Source organism: Triturus cristatus, chromosome 5_1 (genome assembly GCF_964204655.1).
Source record: "Triturus cristatus chromosome 5_1, aTriCri1.1, whole genome shotgun sequence".
Classification (NCBI taxonomy): domain Eukaryota; kingdom Metazoa; phylum Chordata; class Amphibia; order Caudata; family Salamandridae; genus Triturus; species Triturus cristatus.
In genome coordinates this window covers 165,578,798-165,600,066 of record NC_140587.1, presented here as the reverse complement: position 1 = coordinate 165,600,066, position 21,269 = coordinate 165,578,798, and the positions used below count along the sequence as shown (strand labels likewise).

Here is a 21,269-nt window from a genome sequence, read left to right as displayed (position 1 = left end):
CTTAATACAGTAATGTAACTTTCTACTGTTTCTTCCTCAGCCTGCATTCTCTTCGCAAATGTATACCTCTCCAAGATAGTGCTCACCTTCGGTAAATAGTGTTTGTCCAATTTTTTTACACAAACTTCATAATCATTAAGACCATTTGCCTCCTCCTGAGTTAACTCAGGAAGATGGTCAAACACATCTTGCCCCTCAGATCCTAAACAGTGCAGCAATAGAGCAGATCTTCTCTCAGCGCTTAGTGAAGGACCGCACACCCTAGCATACCTCTCAAATACCACCTTCCACTTTTTCCATTTTATTTGAGGGCTGCCAGGTTCAGATAAAAAGAAAGGGGCAGCGGTAACATTTTGCATTCTCACAGCACTAATGTTTTACCTGAATTCAAAGAAAGATAATAAGGTTAAACCTTACAAACAATAAATCATGTTAAATGTCAATAATAATAAATGCTGTGCGTATCAGCGAGAAGAAGACAGCTGCACGCAGAATCACAGAAAAGTGATTGAATAATCCAGCAGTTATTAGTACATCCAAAGTATGCAGATCAAAAGGAAAGAACAAGTTACCTCGTTTTAAATAAAGTATTTTTTACGTGTATGCAAGTCTCCTAATTTTTGCAGAGAAAACGCCAGCAAAATAAGAACAGCAGAACCTGTAAACTGAAATCCGTATGTATCGGTGTGTGCTTTCCCGTTGCCTAGATACGCAATGTACGAGCTCGAAAGCTATTGCACACGTAGAGCAATGACGACTCGTTTGTTGCGTTGCTTAGGAACCTGACGCTCTATCACTGAGTCTGGAGCGTGCAGACGCGATGACGACGGTGATGGCCCCAGGTTCTCGCGAGATGACGGAAGCACAGAACAGATTCCTCGCAATCCGAAGAGTTCCAGCGAGATGACGGAAGCACAGAACAGCATCCTCGAGATCCGGTTCCAGTGAAGCCACTCTCGGAACACAAACAGGTGAAGTTCCAAAACGTTATAATTCAAACAAGATGTCGAGTGCACAGTGTCCCATCCATCGTGTATGTTTAGACAAAACAAAGTCACAAATCAAGCTAGGCATTGCGTAGAGACAGCTCTAAGAGAGGGGTTTCTCAAAGCTTCACAGTAAAACGTAGATAACTTTAATTGAATTCACAAAAGATTACCAGAATACAGACGAAACCGCATCGATCATCCACGTACATCCATTGACCATAAAATGCGGCGAAGCTCCCAGTCCTTCCTGATAAAAATATGAGGATGCATTCACCCGCTCCTCCGTTGCAGCAAAGATATTTCCAGCTTTAAAAATTCACCAAGAATTGTCCGTGTTAGGATCCCTCATGGATGCGCTCTGCCGACTACGCCAGTGTGAAATCCTCTCTTAACAAAGATAGCAGGAAACAGGCAGGTAAATGGTAGTAAGTTTAATCCATTGAAAAGGATCCCATCCATCCAGAAGCTGGGACAAACGATCACTGAACAAGTTTACATATGAACTTTCCACATAGAGTTCTGTGACATCACAGATGACACAGCTAACATTCTTAACCTATCAACCAATAGAACACAGAGATTAAAAGAGTATGTCATGATCTTGACATACTACAAGAAGGTATGGTAACATTTCTTCAGGAGAGGATGTGAGGGGATGCACCTTAGCCGATCTACACCAGATACAGAATCTTTTCCATTTGGAAGAATAAGTTCTATTTGTAATATCTGCTTGAGTGCGAGATAGAACTGGCCTGCAGTCTGGAGGAATGTTTAGGGCCTGAAATTCGTGGAACTCAGAGGAGCCAGGCGGATAATTTGAGAGATGCTGGATCCGGGTGTTGGACTTGTCCTTGGTCCATTGTGAGGAGAGATGGAAACAGTGTCAACGGAATCGGAGGCTGCAAGGAGAGGAGATGGAGTTCCGTGAACCAATGTTGGCGAGGCCATGCTGGCGCTATTAGAATCAGTGTGCAGGGCTCTGCCTTCATCTTCCTGAGGACCCTGGGAATCGGGGCAATCGGTGGAAAGGCGTAGGCAAATACACCGAACCATGCTATTGAAAATGCATTCTCCAGAGACCCCTGTTGGGGATGCCAGCTTGTGAAGTGTTGGCATTTGGCGGTGCGTTGTGTGGCAAACAGATCCAACAGTGGTTCGCCCCACTGAGATAAGATGCTGTTGAGAGTATCTTGGTTCAACTCCCACTCGTGGCAGGTTGTCTGCAGTCTGCTTAGTGAATCTGCCAATGTATTGTCTTTTCCTGAACATACTCCGCTTTCAGGGAAATTTTGTGTTGAAGTGACCAGTTCCAAATTTTTTGAGATTCGAGAGAGAGTGTGAGCGAACGAGTTCCTCCCTCTTTGTTCGGGTAGTGCATCGTCGTTGCGTTGTCCGTTCTGACGAGCACCAGTGAAGCTTTTATCCTGGGTGGGAAAGCCAGGAGGGCAAAATATACAGCTCTCAGCTCTAGGAGGTTTATCTGCAATTTTCGCTCGGAAGATGACCACTTCCCGCTGATCTGAAGCTCCTGAAGGAAAGCTCCCCAACCTTCTAGAGACACATCCGTGGTTATCACTTGAGGAGAGGCTTGAGTTAGAAAAGGTATTTTGTGGATGAGACCACCAGATTAGAGAGGCGACCATCTGAGGAGTCACCTGTATGATGTCGTCGAAGGATCCGCTGATTTGAATCCACTGAGTGGAGAGAGCCTCTTGGAGTAGGGTACCAGGAGAATGCAGGAGGACATCATTCAGAGGAGGGATTTGAATAGGCGCACTGAAAGAGACTTTCTTTTCTTTATGCGCTCTGCTAATTGCTGGAGTTGTTGTTGCCGTTTCTGTGATGGGTAAGCTTTTTTCAGGACTGTATCCAGGACAGCTCCCAGAAATGTTATTCTTTGTGAATGATGCAGGGCCGACTTGTCTTGGTTGAGAGTGAGACCCAATTTTCTGTAAAGCCGTAGACAGGCTCTGGAAGACTTCCTCGCGCCGGCGAGCGAGGGTGCCTTGACGAGCCAGTCATCGAGATAAGGAAAGACTTGGTGATGCTGCTGCCTGAGGTATGCAGCCACTGGGGAAAGACACTTTGTGAATATGCGCGGAGCTGACTTGAGTCCGAAGGGCAGAACTCGAAACCGGTAGTGACTGCCGGCCACAGAGAACCTCAGAAACTTTGTGTCTTTTGTGGATAGGAATATGAAAATAGGCATCTTGGAGATCCAAGGATACCATGTAGTCTTTCGCATTGAGAAGCTGCAAGACTTCTTGAATGGTGACCATGCAAAACGACTGTTTCTTCAAGAATTTGTTTAGACTTCTCAAATCAGGATTGGCCTCCATTTCTTTTCCTTTTTGCGCACCGAGAAGAATCGGGAGTAAAAACCTTACCCTCTTTGATGAACAGGAACCCTTTCTATGGCTCTCTTCTGGATCATTGATGATATTTCCAGGAGTAAGAGGTGCAAATGTTTGTGAGCCATAGTTTGAGGAGGCGTCGGTGGAGGAGTCTGCACAAATTCTAGAGAATGTCCAAACTGTACCAGTTGGAGAACCAACGATCTGTTGTGATTTGTTTCCAATTTTGAAGATAGTGGGATATCTTTCCTCCGACATTGGAGATGTAACTGGGATCGGCGGTAGAGAGAGGTCATTGGCGTCGGGCGGAATCCTTCTGTCGTCCGGCCCTTCCGCGAAAGGAAGACTTGTTGTATGAAGTCTGTGTCTGTTGCCTTTGCTGAAATTGTGGTCTGTATTGTTGGTTAGAAGAGGAATGAATATGCTACTTACCAGTATGCATCTGTTCTTGGCATGTAGGGCTGCTGACATTCATATCTGTGCATAGATCGCCGCCTAGTGTTGGGTCCGGATGTTTGCACGTTGTTGTCCTGGAAGAGTCTTCGAAGTATCCTTGGATAGGTGACTCCTCCCCTGGACTACAGTGCGCATGGGCATCCTCTCCATCCTCAGATTGTTTTTCGCCATTGTGGCAGTGATGGAGTAGATACAGAAAGTGATGACCATGCTTACAGTAATTCTGAGAGCTGCAGCTGCTACAGGCGCCGGGGAGGAGGGAGGGCGATATGAATGTCAGCAGCCCTACATGCCAAGAACAGATGCATACTGGTAAGTAGCATATTCAGTTCGAGGCATGTGGGCTGCTGAATTCATATCTGTGCATAGAATATATAGCAGTGCCCTCTATTAGCGGCGGCTACCAGTGCCAGCTGCAGCGGTCTGAAAAAGGGTTTTGAGAACAGCCTGTCCTACAGCTGCCTGCTGTTTTGATTGCACATCTACACAATAGTGTTTGGTAAATGTGGGTGTAGTGGACCAGGTGGCTGCTCTACATATATCATGCAGGGGAATATTTCCTAGAAAAGCCATGGAGGCCCCTAACTTACGTGTTGAGTTAGCTCGTGGGGGAATAGTTAATGTGCGTTTTGCCTTTTGATAACAAATTTGGATACACTTAACTATCCATCTGGCTATCCCTGCTTTGGAGATGGCGTTACCTTTGTGGTGTGGGGCAAAGGCAACGAACAGTTGTTTTGTCTTCCTAAAGGGTTTAGTCCTGTCGATGTAATACATGAGGGCCCTTTTGACATCTAGTGTGTGGAGTGCCCTTTCCGCGACAGTTTGTGGGTTTTGGAAGAAAACGGGCAGTTCAATAGTTTGATTCATGTGGAACTGCGATATTACCTTGGGCATGAATTTGGGGTTGGTACGTAGTACGACCCTGTTGGCATGAACCTGTATAAATGGCTCTTGAACTGTTAGTGCCTGCAGTTCACTAACTCTTCTTAAAGAAGTGATCGCTACCAGGAAAGCTACTTTCCAGGTGAGGAATTGAATCTCGCATGAGTGGAGAGGTTCAAAGGGTGGACCCATCAGGCGTGTGAGGACCAGGTTGAGGTTCCACATTGGAGCCGGTGGGTGGCTTGGTGGAATGACTCGTTTGAGTCCTTCCAAGAATGCTTTGATGGCAGGCACTCTGAATAGAGAGAGGTGCTGCCTGGTTTGTAGATAGGCTGATATTGCGGTCAAATGGACACGTATAGAGGTGTACGCCAGATTGCATCGGTATAGGTGTAGGAGGTAACAAATGATGTTTTGGATGGATGCGTCCAGCGGGTTAATGTCATTATTACCGCAATAAATGACGAACCTTTTCCATTTGGCTGCATAGCAAGCTCTTGTAGTGGGTCTCCTGGCCTCCTTGATGATGTCCATACAGTCAGGTGGCAGGTTGAGGTAGCCAAACTCTAGGACTTCAGGAGCCAGATCGCCAGGTTCAGCTGTTGCGGATCTGGGTGCTGAATCTCTCCATGGTTCTGCGTCAAATGCGCGGGTTTGATCCGCAGCCTTTGATGCGGCACCACGGAAAGTTCGAGGAAGGTGGTGTACCATGGCTGGCGTGCCCACGTAGGAGCAACTAGGACGAGTGTCAGGGAGTGTTGTCTGAGTTTGCGAGCCACCAGCGGTATCAACGGCGCTGGGGGAAAAGCGTACGCAAATCTGCCGGACCAGTTCATCCATATCGCATTGCCCTGCGACTGCGGATGTGGGAACCTGGCGGCAAAGCTTTGGCATTTTGCGTTTTCGCTTGTGGCGAACAGGTCTATCTCTGGATGACCCCACTGCTGGAAGTACGGCTGGAGTACTGATGGGTGTAACTCCCACTGGTGCATCTGGTGGCTGTGTCTGCTGAGCAGATCCGCCATCTGGTTGTCCTTGCCGGGGAGGTGTTCCGCCATGAGGAACATGTTCCTCTGAATGGCCCACTTCCACATGCTCTGAGCCAGATGAGACAACTGTGGAGAGTGCGTTCCTCCCTGCTTCTGTATGTAGTACATTGCGGTCATGTTGTCCGTCCGGATCAACACGACCTTGTTGCACAGATGTACTTTGAATGCCTTCATGGCCAGGAAGATTGCCATCAGTTCCAGAAGGTTGATGTGCATTTTCTTCTGTTGTGTCGTCCATAGTCCCTGCACTGTGTAGTGGAGTACATGAGCTCCCCATCCCTGGAGAGACGCGTCCGCTGTCAGTACTATTTGTGGAACAGGCTCTTGGAACGGTCGGCCCTTGCAAAGGTTTTGTGGATTCCACCAATGCAGAGAGTTGTATGCCCGACCGCTCACCAACACTAGGTCTTTCAACTGTCCTTGAGCCTGATTCCACTGACGTGCTAAGCACTCCTGAAGCGGGCGCATATGTAATCTCGCGTGCGGGACTATGAAAATGCAGGAGGCCATCATGCCTATCAACTGCATGAACACTCGCGCAGGAAGGGAGTGTTGGGGTTTGAACTTGGAAATCAGCATTTGCATGCTGTTGATCCTCACTAAATTTGGCTGAGCTGTGGCCGCCAGAGTGTCTATAGTCGCACCCAGGTACTGTTGTACGTGTGCGGGCTGGAGATGGGATTTTGGGTAATTTAGTGAGAATCCCAGACTGTGAAGGAGGTGAATGGTGCGGGACATGTGGCTGGCACATTGCTGGGCTGACTTCGCTTGAACGAGCCAGTCGTCCAGGTAGGGGTAGACGTGTATGTGCTGCCTCCGTAGATGTGCCGCCACAGTAGCTAGGCACTTTGTGAAAACCCTGGGTGCTGTTGTCACGCCAAAGGGCAGGACTTTGAATTGATAGTGCTGTCCCTGAACAGTGAACCTGAGGTATTTTTTGTGTGAGGGGTGAATGGGTATGTGGAAATACGCATCCTTGAGGTCCAGTGTGGCCAGGAAGTCTCCCTGCTTGAGAAGCGGAAGGACTTGCTGGAGAGTGAGCATGTGAAAGTGCTCGGAAATAATGTACCGGTTCAGGGGTCTTAGGTCTAGTATAGGTCTGAGTGACCCGTCCTTTTTCGGTATTAAAAAGTAGAGGGAGTACACTCCCGTACCGTGCTCGTGGACGGGTACGACCTCTATAGCGCCTTTTAGAAGCATACTTTGCACCTCTTGCTGTAAGAGCGTTAAGTGCTCTGAGGACATAGGACGGTTTCTTGGAGGTATTGTGGGTGGAGTGGAGGTTAGCTCTAGACAGTAACCGTATTTGACAATATCTTTGACCCACCTGTCCGTGGTGATGGAGTTCCACGTGGACAGGAACCTTTGTAGCCTTCCCCCGACAGGTGTTATGTGGTCGGGAGGAAGGGAGAGGGCGTCACTGCTTGTTCTTGGGGGAGGACCTGGTGTTGCCGTAGCCGCGTCCTCTGCACTTTGTACTGGAGCCACGATATCCACCCCGGGTGTTTTTATCGTAGGTGGTTTGGGTATTGCCCTTGTTGTATGTCTGCTGTGACCCCTGTCCTCTACCTGCTCCTCTATTTCCGGGGCGACGAAAGGAGCTGCTCCGAAAGGACTGAATCTGGAGAGCCCCCATGGACTTTGCAGTGTCCGTGTCCTTTTTTATTTTCTCAAGGGCTGTGTCAACCTCCGGCCCGAATAAATAGTCGGGGTTGACAGGTTGGTTTAGTATATTATTTTGCACCTCAGGTTTGAACCCGGAGATTCGCAACCAGGCATGTCGTCGCAGCATGACGCTTGTGTTTATGGCCCTGGCAGCCGTGTCTGCAGCATCTAGTGCACACTTGATGGAAGCATTTGTGAGTAGCTGTCCCTCTCTGATAAGAATTTCTGCACCTTCTTTGAACGGGTCAGGGAGATGTTGGAGTAGTTGCTCCAATGTGTCATAGTGCGCTCTATCGTAGCGAGCGAGGAGCGCTTGAGTGTTGGCTATGCGCCATATGTTGGCAGCCTGGGCGGCAACTCGCTTGCCAGAGGTCTCTAACACCTTGGACTCTTTGTCCGGGGGAGGAGCGTCACCTGTCGTTTGCGAGTGTGCCCTCTTGCGAGCATTCGCAACGACAATGGAGTCGAGAGGTAATTGGCCTCTGATGTAAGTAGGGTCCCCAGGTGCTGATCTGTACTTTTTGTCGATCCTGGGGTTTATCACCCTTGCCCTGGTGGGTTCCTTGAAGATGTCCTTGGCTGGTTTGAGGACCTCTTTCAACATGGGCAGAGTCTTTACATGCCTTTCTGAGGAAGCGAAAGTGTCCATAAGGAAGTCGTCTTCCACGGTGTCAGAGTGAAGCTGCACTCCATGATTATTCGCAGCACGTTCAATAAGAGCGTTGAACGCTGCAGTGTCCTCTGTGGGAGATGTTTTCGCTCCATAGAGTTGTGGGTCCTGTGCATCTAGAGGTGCACTGGGGTCTGCAGGGTCGCCCCAAGTTTGATCAGGGTCCCGTTGGTCATCAGGGTCCATGTCTCCGTGGTAAGGGACTTGGTCATCCATATAGTCTGCCAACGCATCCGTGTCGGAGTGTGTGGGAGAGAATGATAGTGGATCCTGGTAGGGCGAGTCGAAAGATTCGCAAAGCACAGGTTCTGAGTCCACAGGCAGCTTTCTTTTTAGTGGGATCCTGAAAGGGTCCAAGGGTGGCTCCGAAGTTATCCTCCGGTCATGGATAATCATCCTGCCGGTGTTGGCGTCGATGTAATGTGACGGAGACGTCTCAGCAGGTGTAACCGTGGTGTGGGTGACCCGTGTCCTGAGTTGGAACATTTTCGGGATCGTGGATGGCGGCAGGCCAAAAGTTATGTTGGCTGGCGCCGAAGAGGCTGCTTGAGCTTTTAGTGGGCCGGAGCCCGATGTGTCCTGGAGGACCGTTTGGGTTTTGCTGCCTTGTGCTGCAACGGTTCGCACTTGAAGCGCTTTCGAGGCCTTAGCGCCGACCAGGTTTGTAGAGGCGGCCGTGGACTTTTTCGGCGCCGGTGGGTCATCGGGTCGAGGGGCGGAAATGGCCGTCGACGTTTTCGATGCAGGAGGCTTTGGTGTTGCCGTGGAAGCGACGTGAGACGCAGCAGGCAGTATGACCTTTGGTTTAGGAGTCGATGGCGTCGGCGCCGCGAGCCGAGCAGGTTTGATGGCACCGAGGGCCTTTTTAGGTCTCGCCTGAGACAGCGCTTTAGCGCTGCTCTGGCGAGACTTATAGTAAGCACTTTTGGAAGTGCAAACGAGTGCTTTCAGGCCGCCAACTACAGTGCATGTGCTCCGGGCGCGCGCACCATTTGGCAGCCTGAAAGCACTCGTTGTCTTTCACTTTCGCGGCCGCTCGGCCGCTTTGATGTTTGATCACTTTCACTTTCGCGGCCGCACTTTAACAAGCTCCGGTTATGCAATTTGGCAAGATTCTGTGCTGGTTTTTCTTTGATTTGCACTATGGCAACTTGAGGGAGCACAGCATGCCGAGCAGTAGCTTTGCATATGGCGGGATGCGCCTTTCCTTTTGTTCTGCACGGTTTGTGTGCGAGTGTGCCCCGAACCATTTGTGCCCTGAGGCTGCTTTGGAGAGCCCAGTGCGCCCGCCGGCAGTGAGTGCTGCCTGCCTGGTCTCTACTCTGCTGGGGGAGGGGGAAGTGCGTGATGTACCTCTGTGCACTGCTGGGGTGTGAGCCTGCATGCATGCCTTGTCGCCGCTCTGCTGGGGGGGGCAGTGTGCACTTCTGGGGGTGTGTGGAGCCTGCATGCATGCCTCTGCTCTGCTGGGGCCTGCATGCATGCCTACGCTCTGCTGGGGGGTGCCGGTGTGCACTCCTGGGGGTGTGACAAATGTATTGAGTTGTTTGCAGCTCAGTCGGTTGCGCTCCGGTTATAGTGGTGTGTGTGTGTATGCGTTTGTCCGTCCCCATAAGTTTGAACGTTTAATCCAGCTGACCCAGCCTTTTGTTCCTTACAGGGGCATGTAACTAGACACTTACTCTCCCACAGTGTTGTACGTGTCCTTCGGGGACACCATTTTGTATAAGTATCATTGTGTGGCGCTGTGAGTAAAAACTGTTAAATATGTGCCCTTCCGTGGTGCCAGTTACAGTTGCCCCAGGAGACTAAAACTCTAAGTTGGCTTTGCCAGAATTGAAACCTGCAACACCCCCATTCTCTAGCATGAATAAACACGTCCCCGAGTTTTATCACTCGCTAGCCCGCCTTAACTTTTGTTCTGCACGTTTTGTGTGCGAGTATGCCCCGAACCATTCGTGCCCCGAGGCTGCTCCGGAGAGCCTAGTGCGCCCGCCAGCGGTAAGTACTGCCTGCCTGCCTGCCTGCATGCCTCATCTCCACTGTGCTGTGTCGGCCTTCCGACTCTTGGAGTTTGAAAATTCGGTTTCATTTTTCAAGTATTGGAGTACCATTATATTTTATGTTTTTAATAAGCAACGCGGCACATACACCATGCTGCGCTGCTTACTAAAATCATAAACTATTGAAAAAATAAAATTTAACAAACCGCGCCTTTCTTTTACACAGCGCTGCTCACCAAACTCATTTTGGGCTCTCTGCAAACCCTGCCTCACCCCACTCCAAACAAAGGCGCGGCTCGACCAAACTCTACTTTTTCAATATTTTATTATTTTAATAAGCAGTGCGGCACAGGCAACATGCTACCAGCTTACTAAAAGTATAAAATATTGAAAAAAAGAGTTTGGTGAGCCGCGCCTTTATTTTATTTCTTTAGCAGGCGATCGGGACGGGACAGCAGAGGAGCGTGGGCAGGTCGGGGATGGAGGGGGCTCGGAATGGGAGGGAAGGGCTGGGTCGGGTCGGAGCAGAAGACATGAGTAGTTGCATGATGCTGGGTGGGGGAGGGGCAACAACACTTGGGGAATGCTCAGATTACGGGTATTGGTACACATTTTGTTTACACTTTTGGTCCCCCCTCCTGCCCCCAAACAGGGCTTTGCATTTCCAATGAGGCCTTTGCTGTTACTGTGCTGTAATAGATCCTTGCGAGTTAACTACAATGACTGACCGGGCACATACACTAGGCGGCGATCTATGCACAGATATGAATTCAGCAGCCCACATGCCTCGAACTACTATATACTGATGGTAGCCTCCTCTGTAAGAAGATTGTCCTCTACCCCTTGAGCCTCAAAAATGGGGTGTTTTATATTGAAGGGTACCCAGAGCTCTGGCTGAATCTGTATCCTTCTTGATCCCTTGGAGGGCTTCATCTATATGAGCTCCAAAAAGGAGTTGTCCATCATAGGGCATGTCAAGAATTTTGGTCTGGATTTCAGGCCTGAATGTTGTTGCCTTAAGCCATCCTCGGCGCCTTAGGACTGTCGCCTCAGCCAGCTGGCGGAAACCAGTGGATGCGATGTCCATCGCACAGTCTATAATTTCAGAAGCCGATCTTTCGCCCTCTAGCAACACCTTTTTTGCTTCCTCTTTAGACTCCTGCGTCAGGGTCTCAAGGTAGGGTGCAATGTCTGACCACATCTGCCTGTTATAGCGTCCCAATAATGCCAACGAGTTAGACGCCCTTACAGTTCACGCTGACATGGATGAAAAACGTTTCCCAATATTGCCCTCTTTATCCGGAGGTGCTGACAGTGGGGCAGATGTTTTTTTTATCTGCGTTGAGCTGCCTGAGTAATCACCGAATCAGGCTTGCCTATAAGGCAGGCTGGAGCGTTGTCAGGAGCTCTATATTTTTTATGCAACCTTGGCAAGACTGGAGTAACTGTAGAAGGGTTTTGCATTATTTTTAAGCTTTGATCCCAGATATAATCTATGATAGGCATAGATCTAGCAGATTTCTTGAAAGGTTCCTTGAAATCGTAAAGGAAACAGTCCTGTTGGTGAGAAGGCATTAGCAGTTGTAAACGTTGTGCCGCTCTTTCCAGGAGGTTGTGGAATCCTCCGATATCTTCTGGAGGCGAGTCTGCCTGAGGAGGTAAAGGCAACTCTGGAAGAGGGATAACATAGCCATCCCATTCGTCATAATGAGACTGGGTATCTCGAATTTCCCCTTCTTCTTGTGGCTCATCCTCCTCGTCGTCCGTAGAGGGAGGCGGCGGCACAGGCAGTTCAATGGCAGGAGGCGGCAGAGGTGGAACTTGCGCCATCTGAGGTGGAGAGAGAACTGGAGCAGGAGACGGAGCAGAGGTAGGGAACTCTTTTTGTAGTCTGAAATCATGAACTGCATGTCAGAGACCAGGGCTGAAGGAAGACAAACCATCTGAGGCTGCTGATGATGGGTTTGTTCTTGATAGTACGCCTGTTCATCCATATCTTGATCTTCATACTCAGTCTTCCTGATATTTAACATTGAGTTCAGAAGGACTTCTTGCAGCCCGAAACATACTGTCCTCGTCCGAATCACCATCTTCAACCAATAGATGAGAGGGAAGCAAAGATTGGACCCTACTGGGTGATGTCAGAGAAGGCGTCAGCCTCTGCTTGCTGAATTTCTGTTGAAAATGTGCACTTTCTGTCCTGGATTTAGGTGTCGTCGACGAGGCTGTCATTGGTACACTCGTCGTCGTCGATGAAGATTCATCGATGGCAATACAGGGCACCGTCGCTGATGAAGGAACTCTCGTTGACGAAGTCGTCGATGGAAGGGTCGTCGACGGTATACTCTTCGTCGACGTTCGGACCATCGTCGACGAAGCACTCATCGTCACGCTCGTCGTCGAGCGAGCGAGCCATCGATGCTATCTTCAACATCAAAGAATATTTCTTGATCGTCGATGACAAAGGGGTATGTGCCGTCGACGAAGACGTCGCCGACGAAAGAGATGCCGACGAGACAAAGTATGGAAACTGTCGTCGACGAAGTTACTCCAGCAGCTGTATGAGGAGATCTTGTCATCGAAGCTATCGTCGACTACCATCTTAGTCGACAAGGCTGAGGAAGGCTTTTTAAAGGTGTGTTTCACCCTCGGCGGAGGTGTTAGAGGGTCTGAAGCTGTAGTTTGCGATTTTTGAACTGGAGGAGACTCCCTGGCTGGCAAATCCTTAAGTTTTGACGCCTTTTTGTGCGTCTTCTTTTGAGGTTGCTGCGAAGAAGGACCTGGAGAGACATCTCTGGGCCTTTTCTGAGGTGTTCTAGAAGAGGATTTCGATGAGGTCTCACTCTCCTCAGAAGAGAAGGGGTCTTCTTTGTCCTTAAGCCTCTGCAACAAAGTCAAAAGCCTTCCCTCACGGTCTTTTAACGTTTTTGTAGAAAAGGTACGACATACCTTGCAGTCTTTAGGTGAGTGGTCCGGATAAAGACAGTAGAGGCAGTCTTTATGTTGGTCATCGACGTGTAACCTCTTTTTGCAGGTACCACAGGGCCTAAAAAGGCCTTTTTTAGGAGTGTCTGACATGAAGAACTTCCCTCAGACAAATAGAATCCTAAAGAAAAATACCTTGTAATCCAAGAATTAAGGAAAACCTGAGCAGAGCTCAGTGGAGACTCCCTTAGCACGACGTGCGGTGGAAAATCTGAGGGACTAGAGCTCCTTCCAGGAAGGTTCAAGAGGGTGGTGACAGCTGATTGGTTGTTCTCTAGAGTTTGGTCCTCATTACAAAAGGACCTGGATATGTTACTAATGTGAGGCCTTAGGCCTATTACTCTCTATGTCTTATGAGACATTATTTATGTAACGGGGACTCTAATCCCGACGACGGGGAATGATTCAGGCATGTGAATCTATGAAAGATACCCTGATAATGGGATATACCACAAATTTGAACACAAATCTTTGGAACAAGACCGCATTAATGGCAAGGTCTAATCCATCTATAGTTAGGGCAACCAGACTCACCCCACATAACATACTCCACAGACATAGGGTGAATTAGTAAAACTTTTAAAACCCCCTTCAAGCTTAAGAGACAGTACATAATCTGTCTGGACAAGAGACAAAACAGATAATTCTTCTTTGGTTACACACAAATCCTTTTAATGTCAGATGCTGCAGACAGCTCATACCTTGAGCAAAAACAGATGGATTGCAGGTCCTCTTGGCTATTAGGTAGGCTCGCTTACTAGAATGGCCTTCCAAAATTATGTTCTTGAGTCGGCTCCTATACCTGTACTCCAAATCAGGGTAGCTCCATCATATAGTCTAAAAGATAGTCCGGCAGCATCTCTTCCAAGTCTTTGGCTTTTTTTCACGCTCTGAAGTTTTAACAAAAACTCCCAAGTTTCAGGTCAGACATCCCTCTCAGCTGGTGCTTTAGGTATTTTTCCAAAGTCCAGAATAACATGCAGATTCTGGAGGGCCAACATACAAGAAAAACTGGAGGGTCAACATACAAGAAAAACTGAACACAATAGTGGAAAGCCAGGATTATTCACAAAGTGTGCAACATCAACTTCCATTTTGACAGCCAATTACAACAGAGTATATCTCCCTTATTGAAAAAGTGATAGGAGGAGCAGCAGCCAATGGTCACAGTGAGACTGTATTCTTGCTGGGTGGAGTATTTATTGTTTTTTGACAGGCCCAACGGCAAATGAATGTTCACAGATGTATATGTATTTGAGGAAACATAATGCAGTGTACACATCCTAAGCAGAGGCTCTCCTTGGACATACCAGAGTAAAAATGTAAGTGTGGATTAATTCCCCGTATCCTCACAGACATTTACTGGGCTTGAAGGGAGAAGCAATAAGAACACTGTCACAAACAAAAGGAAACTTGAAGGTGAACTTCCATCTTGCTGGTAACACAGCTTCCTCACAAAGGATGCAACTCTCTCAGCATAAGGGATATCAAACTTTGCAGCACACATCACACCACAACCTACAAATAAGCAGATTTTTCACAAGGGCAGAAGTAAGCACTCTCCTAGTAGAGGGAAGTGCCCTCAATAAACAACCATCAGTTTCCAAAATTCAGTTGGTAGCATTTGCAGCCAGAACCTCTGGGTGGTTGCATACTCTGTGTTTAGCAACTCTCCGTGTGAGCCTTGTGCTTTACTGGAGAGGAAGAAACGGAGTGTGATGCTATAAGATATCAAATTCACTGGGGGTGACGGGATGGGGGGGGGGATGAAAACACTCAGTAGACCAGAAAAGCAAAAGTAGACAAGATCACAACTTAACTAGCATCCTTGCCCTGTTTGTGTACAAGCGCAAAGGTGCTAAACAATGCCCTTAAGTCTAGTTTAAAAACAAACCCTTGCAAGCATTACCAAGTGCGACCCCAGGTGAACCTTGCAGTATTTGGTGAAGCAGTTTTTTTTTTTTTTTACTTTGTAAAGCTATTTCAACAGAGAATGTGCCCAGTATACGTGATTATACACAACCATGCCACTTGTGTATGTAAGACTTTCCCACAAATAGAGAAATATGGATGTGGCCTTTCAGCCAGAGCTGCCAACTTTGGATCTGTGGAACCAGGTTCGAATCCTGGCATTGGCGCAACATCCTTTGATTCTAGACAAATCACTTGAGCTTCAGTGCTTTTAATAAAATGAATCTGATCTTGTGTAGCGTACTCTGGTGCTCATGTAAAGTGCTGCAATGTCCTTAGCCCAAGTTCATGCTACACAAAGCAGACAGTCCAAAATGCACCCCTGGGCCTTGGTTTAACACAAAAATTGAGATATAACCATACCCCATACTGCTGCAAAAGGGATTTCTCAAATTTACACAAAAAAAAAATCAAAATAAAAAATTAAAGAATCACTGGGATAACTTCAGAAGCTCTGTGATTTTAGGAGACAGATGCCATAGGCCAGGACCCCACTCTGAAAAGTGTTCTGGCTAGCTCTGGACTTCAGTGCAGTTCACCATTTGTCACTTTCATGGGCAGATCAATATCCTGGCCACAGTCCGATATCGAAGAGCGTAGACATGGTCGTGACATTTAGAAATAATTGCTGGTATTACACTAAAAGATAATCCCACCTCTTGTCTCTTGCAGGCAGGTGTGTCACGAAAGCTTACCATTCTAAAAATTAGGTTGTGGTTCTAAACGTTTGGGAAGTACTGAATGAGACTGTTGGAGGCGAGGCAGACTTTAAGTATCTGTATCAGCAATAAACAGGAAATACAGACAATCACTAGGTACAGGCTTAGTTACACTTAGGATTGTAATGGGGCAGATGAACAGAAGCGAAAGCCCAGAGATTCCAGTCCATGCACCCAGGAGACAGTTGAGAAATAGTAAAGGAGAAGCTATTTACCCTGCACTGTCAAAGATGCAAGGACATCTTCAGAAATTATTTTTCAATGACGTTAGATTTACTGGGGAAACTAGTCATGTCTTCAGACATCATTAACATAAGGCTAAAGAGCGATAGAGTTCAAACTAGGTGACTAACAACAAACGTGTTACAACAAAAGCACATGTTTATGCCAGTCAGGTTTATGCAGCTTGTTCAAGCCTCAAACGTTTTTTTGTTTTTATAAAGCATGCCTTACACATTTGAGTTGAACCAGTTTGTTCTGGGCATAATACTGTAGTGTTCTACACAAATGGGGCCGCTCCCAGTCGAATGACCTAAACAGTGCTCTAGTGTGTTATGTGTATGTGAGTGTAGGCATCTCACAAAAAGTTTAGGACTGGCCTCACACACCACCTGGTGTCATGCTTCATCATCGGCCGTCCTCGCCCTCTAAAAACTCGGTTTGATAGAGGGCGGGCATACACCTGACGACAGGGATGCACTTCTAAGCTAAGTGGGGGCCCAAAGTGAGCGAGTGAGATTAAAATACCATTACAGTTGCCTCACTTAATTTTAATGAATTAGGTAACCGTATGGTGTCTAAAAACAAGTGAACGGCGACATGGGGAAGGTTATTAACCCCTCGCCGTGAGGAATTGGATCAACATGTTTCTGCCTAGTGTCAACAGTGGTACAAGGCATTCATCAGGACGTATCTCTATATTTATAATAGGGCTCCACTCTTACCAACACAGTGGTTTAAGAATTCAAAAGGTGGGGTGACCTTGGGCACTCTCCACTACCCACGACGCAGGTGGGCTGGGACCCTGCTATTCAGGGCCCCAGCCTAGCTGCGTCCGCTCTAAATTGATTGGATGTACTTTAGGTACACCACAGATTGGATCCTGAGATACCCTTGAGTGTCCCTAGTATATGGTATACTATGTACTCAGGTTATAGGTACCCCAGAGGCCTACCAGGGGGTGAAGCATGTATTATGCCACCCCTGTAAAGCCACCCAAAATGACACCACAGGTCTGCTACTGCAGCCTGGGTAAGGTGGTGCATGCACCCCTTACTGAGGTATAGGTTCACTATACCTCACGTATCACTGCACATACAAACCTATCAGTCACCCCTATAGCAGGCCTTATCAATCCTGAAGGCAGAGTGCTTGGTTATATGTGAGAGGGTGCCCAGGCATGAGCGGAGCCCCTCTGCAGCCTTCGGAATCTTTTCTCCGAGGTTGTCAGTGGTGCAGCCTGACCATATACTCTTAAGTGCAGTACATCTTAAACAGTTAATGCTTGGACTGACTGCATGGAAACATGTTGTGTTTGGTGTCAAACACCTTGGAATCAGACAACCACGTCAGTTCTTGATGTGAGGATATGATCCCACCCTTCTAGAGGGAGAGACATGACAGTACTGGTATACCCGGTAGAAATCTAATAGAGCCCTGGCATCACAAAATAGATGCTGCCTCCTGCTGCTGACCGGACCTCCAGCAAGGGAGGCCTGGACAATAGGTTTCCTGTCACAGGGAGGTGTAACCACCTCCCAGACAGGCTTATGTGTATTGGGGCTGGGTGGGAGCACTCTCTGAGTGCTTTGAAGTCCTGCGCTGGGGGCACATTTGGTGTCCCTGTGCATAGTCCAGCTCAAGCCGGTTCAGGGGCATCCAGCCCCTGCTCTGGTGAAAATCTGGACAAAGGAAATGGGTGTAGCCAACTCCCTTTCCAAATCCTCCCATAGGTGGGTCCCTAGAGTTAGTTCAACCCCTTCCTTAGGTACAAGTAAGTAACCTCTGTAACCAAAACTTTAGATATCCCTAGACGAAACTCAGAAGCTGAATCCTGGAACTTTGACGCTTTACTAAAGACTAGAGGACTGAAGAAATCTCCCTTGGGGTCAAGGAGTGTCTCCCCTGCTTGGCAGGCACCAACAAAGCATTTTGCCGGTCTGTATTTCCAAAGCTCCCGCCGGACTCCAGAGTATTTGCAGCCCAAGAAGAGGTTTTCCAGACATTTCAGAGGCAGACCTGAGTCCCCAGCAAAGTTGAGACCCGCAGCCCTTGTGAGTAGCGTGGAACCGGAACTCCTGGTCACCGTGCACTTTTGCAAGTGCATTGACTTCTCGACGTCTCTTCAAGTCGTGCTTGGGCTCACTTGTAGCCCCCACCTCGAGCACAGAATCCACCGAAGATTGTCAGACGAGTCACCCCGAGTGACCCGTGGGCCGCCATTTTGAGTTTCGTCTCGAGGTTCCTTCGCGATCCCTGGTCCGTCGACTGGTGGGTCCGTGAGGGGGTAACTTTGATTTTTCTTGGGCTTCCCTGGTTGCTCCAGACGTGCCCCGACTCCCTACCAACTGGTGAGTCCCTCAGACCTTGCTGGTCTGCACCAAAGCATCTTTCTCCTTTCTGCGTGGGTTGCTGTTGCCAAGGCTTGTTGTGTCCAATCCGGGCACCGACGCTGCAGCACTCAACATCCTTCATGGTTCAGCTCGAATCCAGCTCCTGGTCGTCCTCGACACCTCCTGGTCCTCGTGGCTGAAGAGTCAAGCTTCACCTTCTTCACCTGAAATCACCAGACATCGGTGGGCATCCACCTATCGCCTTCCTGGTCATTGGCAAGTGACCCAGACTCTGTCCCCTCTGCTTTCAGGTTCTTCTCGACTTCGATCCAGGCTTGGATCTCTTCAGACACTTCGCATCTTCCCGGCAGCAGTACTTCTTTGCCAGCTCCCATTGTAATTGATGACGCGACCCAACACCATTTGACACCTATGCATCCGGCTTCCCTGGGTGAGGTAACTCAAGTACTCCGGTGCTCCCGTGGGTGTTGACCCTAGAACTTCCTAAGTCCCAAGGGGTTTGGTCGTGACTCGTTTCTAAGTGTCCCTAATCTTTAAAAATCTAACCGCGACTTTCCCCTTAGAAGCTAACGGGAGCTTGTGGCTGTGTTCACACACTGCACACGGCCCCCATGGGTCCCCTGTGCACTACCTTGAGTGGTTTCTTGGGGTCCCAGCGATTCTACAGGCTCTAGGCCTTGTGTCTAGTTAAGTCGTGGCTCTTGTACCACTATTTTAGTTTATGGTTTGGCTCGCCCCTAGGGCTTGACGTGTATTTGTGCTATTTTACTGTGATATTTGAAGTGTAACTTATGTGTTTTGACCTGTAGCCTCATAAAGAGACTAGGAAGGTGTGTTTAGTAATAAATACATATATTTTATATATATACCTGGTGTAGTTGTTTCTCATTTAGATACTCAAGAGATTATAGACTGGTAAAACAAGATGCTTTACATTCCTTCCAGACTTAGCCTGAAGGCTGCTCTCCATAGCTACCACTAGGATAGCTTTCAATAAAGGTTGTCTTTAACCTATAACCAATAAGGGGTTGTTTGGACTGGTACAGGGTGCCCACTATAATTAGTGGACCGCATATACCAGGCCAACTTCTCACATTGGTGTGCAGCGTGTGGGATTCCAGCTTGCTATTGTTTTACCAGATAATCTCAATTGAGTGACCAATCAGAAAACCACTAAAGGCACCCTAGGTACATATAATACAAGCTTTAGAATACAGTAAGTTCTACTGAACTTAGAGTTGTGTGTTAAGGACTTAGCACACCCTTTCTACACTCAAGCGAGTTTAGTAGACCACACTAGAGTAGGTAGTGCAATACACCACACCTCACTAGTAATGTCTTCAAGGCCAGAAACCAGTGGGTCCCTGCCAGAAGCCAATGGGCTTCTAGTTTCCAAGTATGATAATCTCCCATTCATGGAACTGAGAGCATTATGCACAGCTAGGAAACTGAGGACAGGCAAAAGTCCAGCCACCCAGCATCACATCGAGATACTGAGGCTGGATGTTCTCAGAAGACTTATAGGGTTTGAAGGGGCATGCAGAGTGGGTGGGACAGCACATGAGGAAGGGCCTAGGGGTGAAATTCCCCATGACCTGACCTCTAATGCTGACCAGGAAGATGACAATGACCTTGACCTGGAAAATCCTTGCACAGCAAAGGAATAGGAAACTTGGGATTCAACTAAAGGTAAAAAATAAAATAAAAATAAAAAAACCTGTAGTACCTGCAGATGTCTGGGGCCAGTGGAAGGAAACTAACTTCCACTGGCCCCAGGAAGTGGTATCTGTGTACCTGGTCAATGCTCACGGCAGGGACAAAAGACTGAAGCCCAGGAGGAAGCCTGATGCCAGCAGGAGACGCTGACCAATAGTAAGCAAGGAAATAAGAGTGATGTAGGAGCCAACCAAATGGTAAGTAAAAGTAAGTAATGGGCAGGCTCTAAGACACTTTAAAGATTTTTTTTTCCTTACAAGAGGTTTCACAAGTACAGCACAAGCAATGTGCAGGCAAAACCGAAAAATATACAGCAGATCCAGAGTAATTTTAGGCTCAAACCATATGCTCATTGGAGGCAAAGATAGGTGAGTTGACCTTTCGCCGGAAGAGAGCCTGAGCAGAGCTCCACAGATTCCTGTAGTTGTTACTAAGTGGTACACAATCTGGCAGGTGGAGCCTCCAGAAGATAAACAGACATGGTAAAGAATATAGGAGATAGGACATTTGAAACGCACCCACGCCCCAGAATACTGTGGTACAAGAATATCAAGAAGAGAATATAAAGGGACAAAATATCAAGAGGGTAAGTACATATAGTGAAGTATAGATTCACTATTTCCAACTTCACAGCTACGTACCTTGAAGATATCTGTACTGCATAGATACTTATTAGTGGCGTTGGGTATTAAAAATCTATACTTGCCTGTCGATACTTATTTCCTCTATATTTTGTTCTTGATATTGGGCCCCATCAATATTCTAGGATCGATATTCAGGGTGAACACCCATTGGAAACCATTGAATGCGTTACTAAAATGCTGTGAGATCAATCACTGTAGAACTTCACTGAATCAACAGTTGGTGGAACAGCTTGAGGTTGTCTAGATTACCGAAAGCGGAAAAAAAAACATTGTTCTACTACTCATTCACTATAGTTGCATCACCGTTTGCACGGAGGGGGAGGGTTGATGTGCAGGAGTGCGGTGTAATGCCCGGATACATAACTGGCTAGATGTAGAGAAGGGGTTGGTGGTCCTGCATGAATATGATGTTGAGTGAAGGTCAGATGATATTTATTTGGCTCATGGCAGTAAGTAAAACGTTGCAGATAAGAGTTTTGATGCGGTTACTAAGTAAAGCTCAATTGCTTGAGTTTGGTGTTAAAGTGTATGTCTCCGACATAGGAATTTAGAAGGGTTGTGTGCGAACTAGAAAGCAAAATCTGACAAGT

The 21,269-nt window shown here is 47.7% G+C and overlaps 1 protein-coding gene across 5 annotated transcripts in view; it reads right to left on the bottom strand.

The window, feature by feature from the left end:
• The window catches only part of LOC146830533 (HAUS augmin-like complex subunit 4), a 168,646-nt gene that overhangs the window by 69,794 nt on the left and 77,583 nt on the right, over positions 1 to 21,269 (bottom strand). The gene's annotated exons all lie outside the window — the stretch shown is intronic.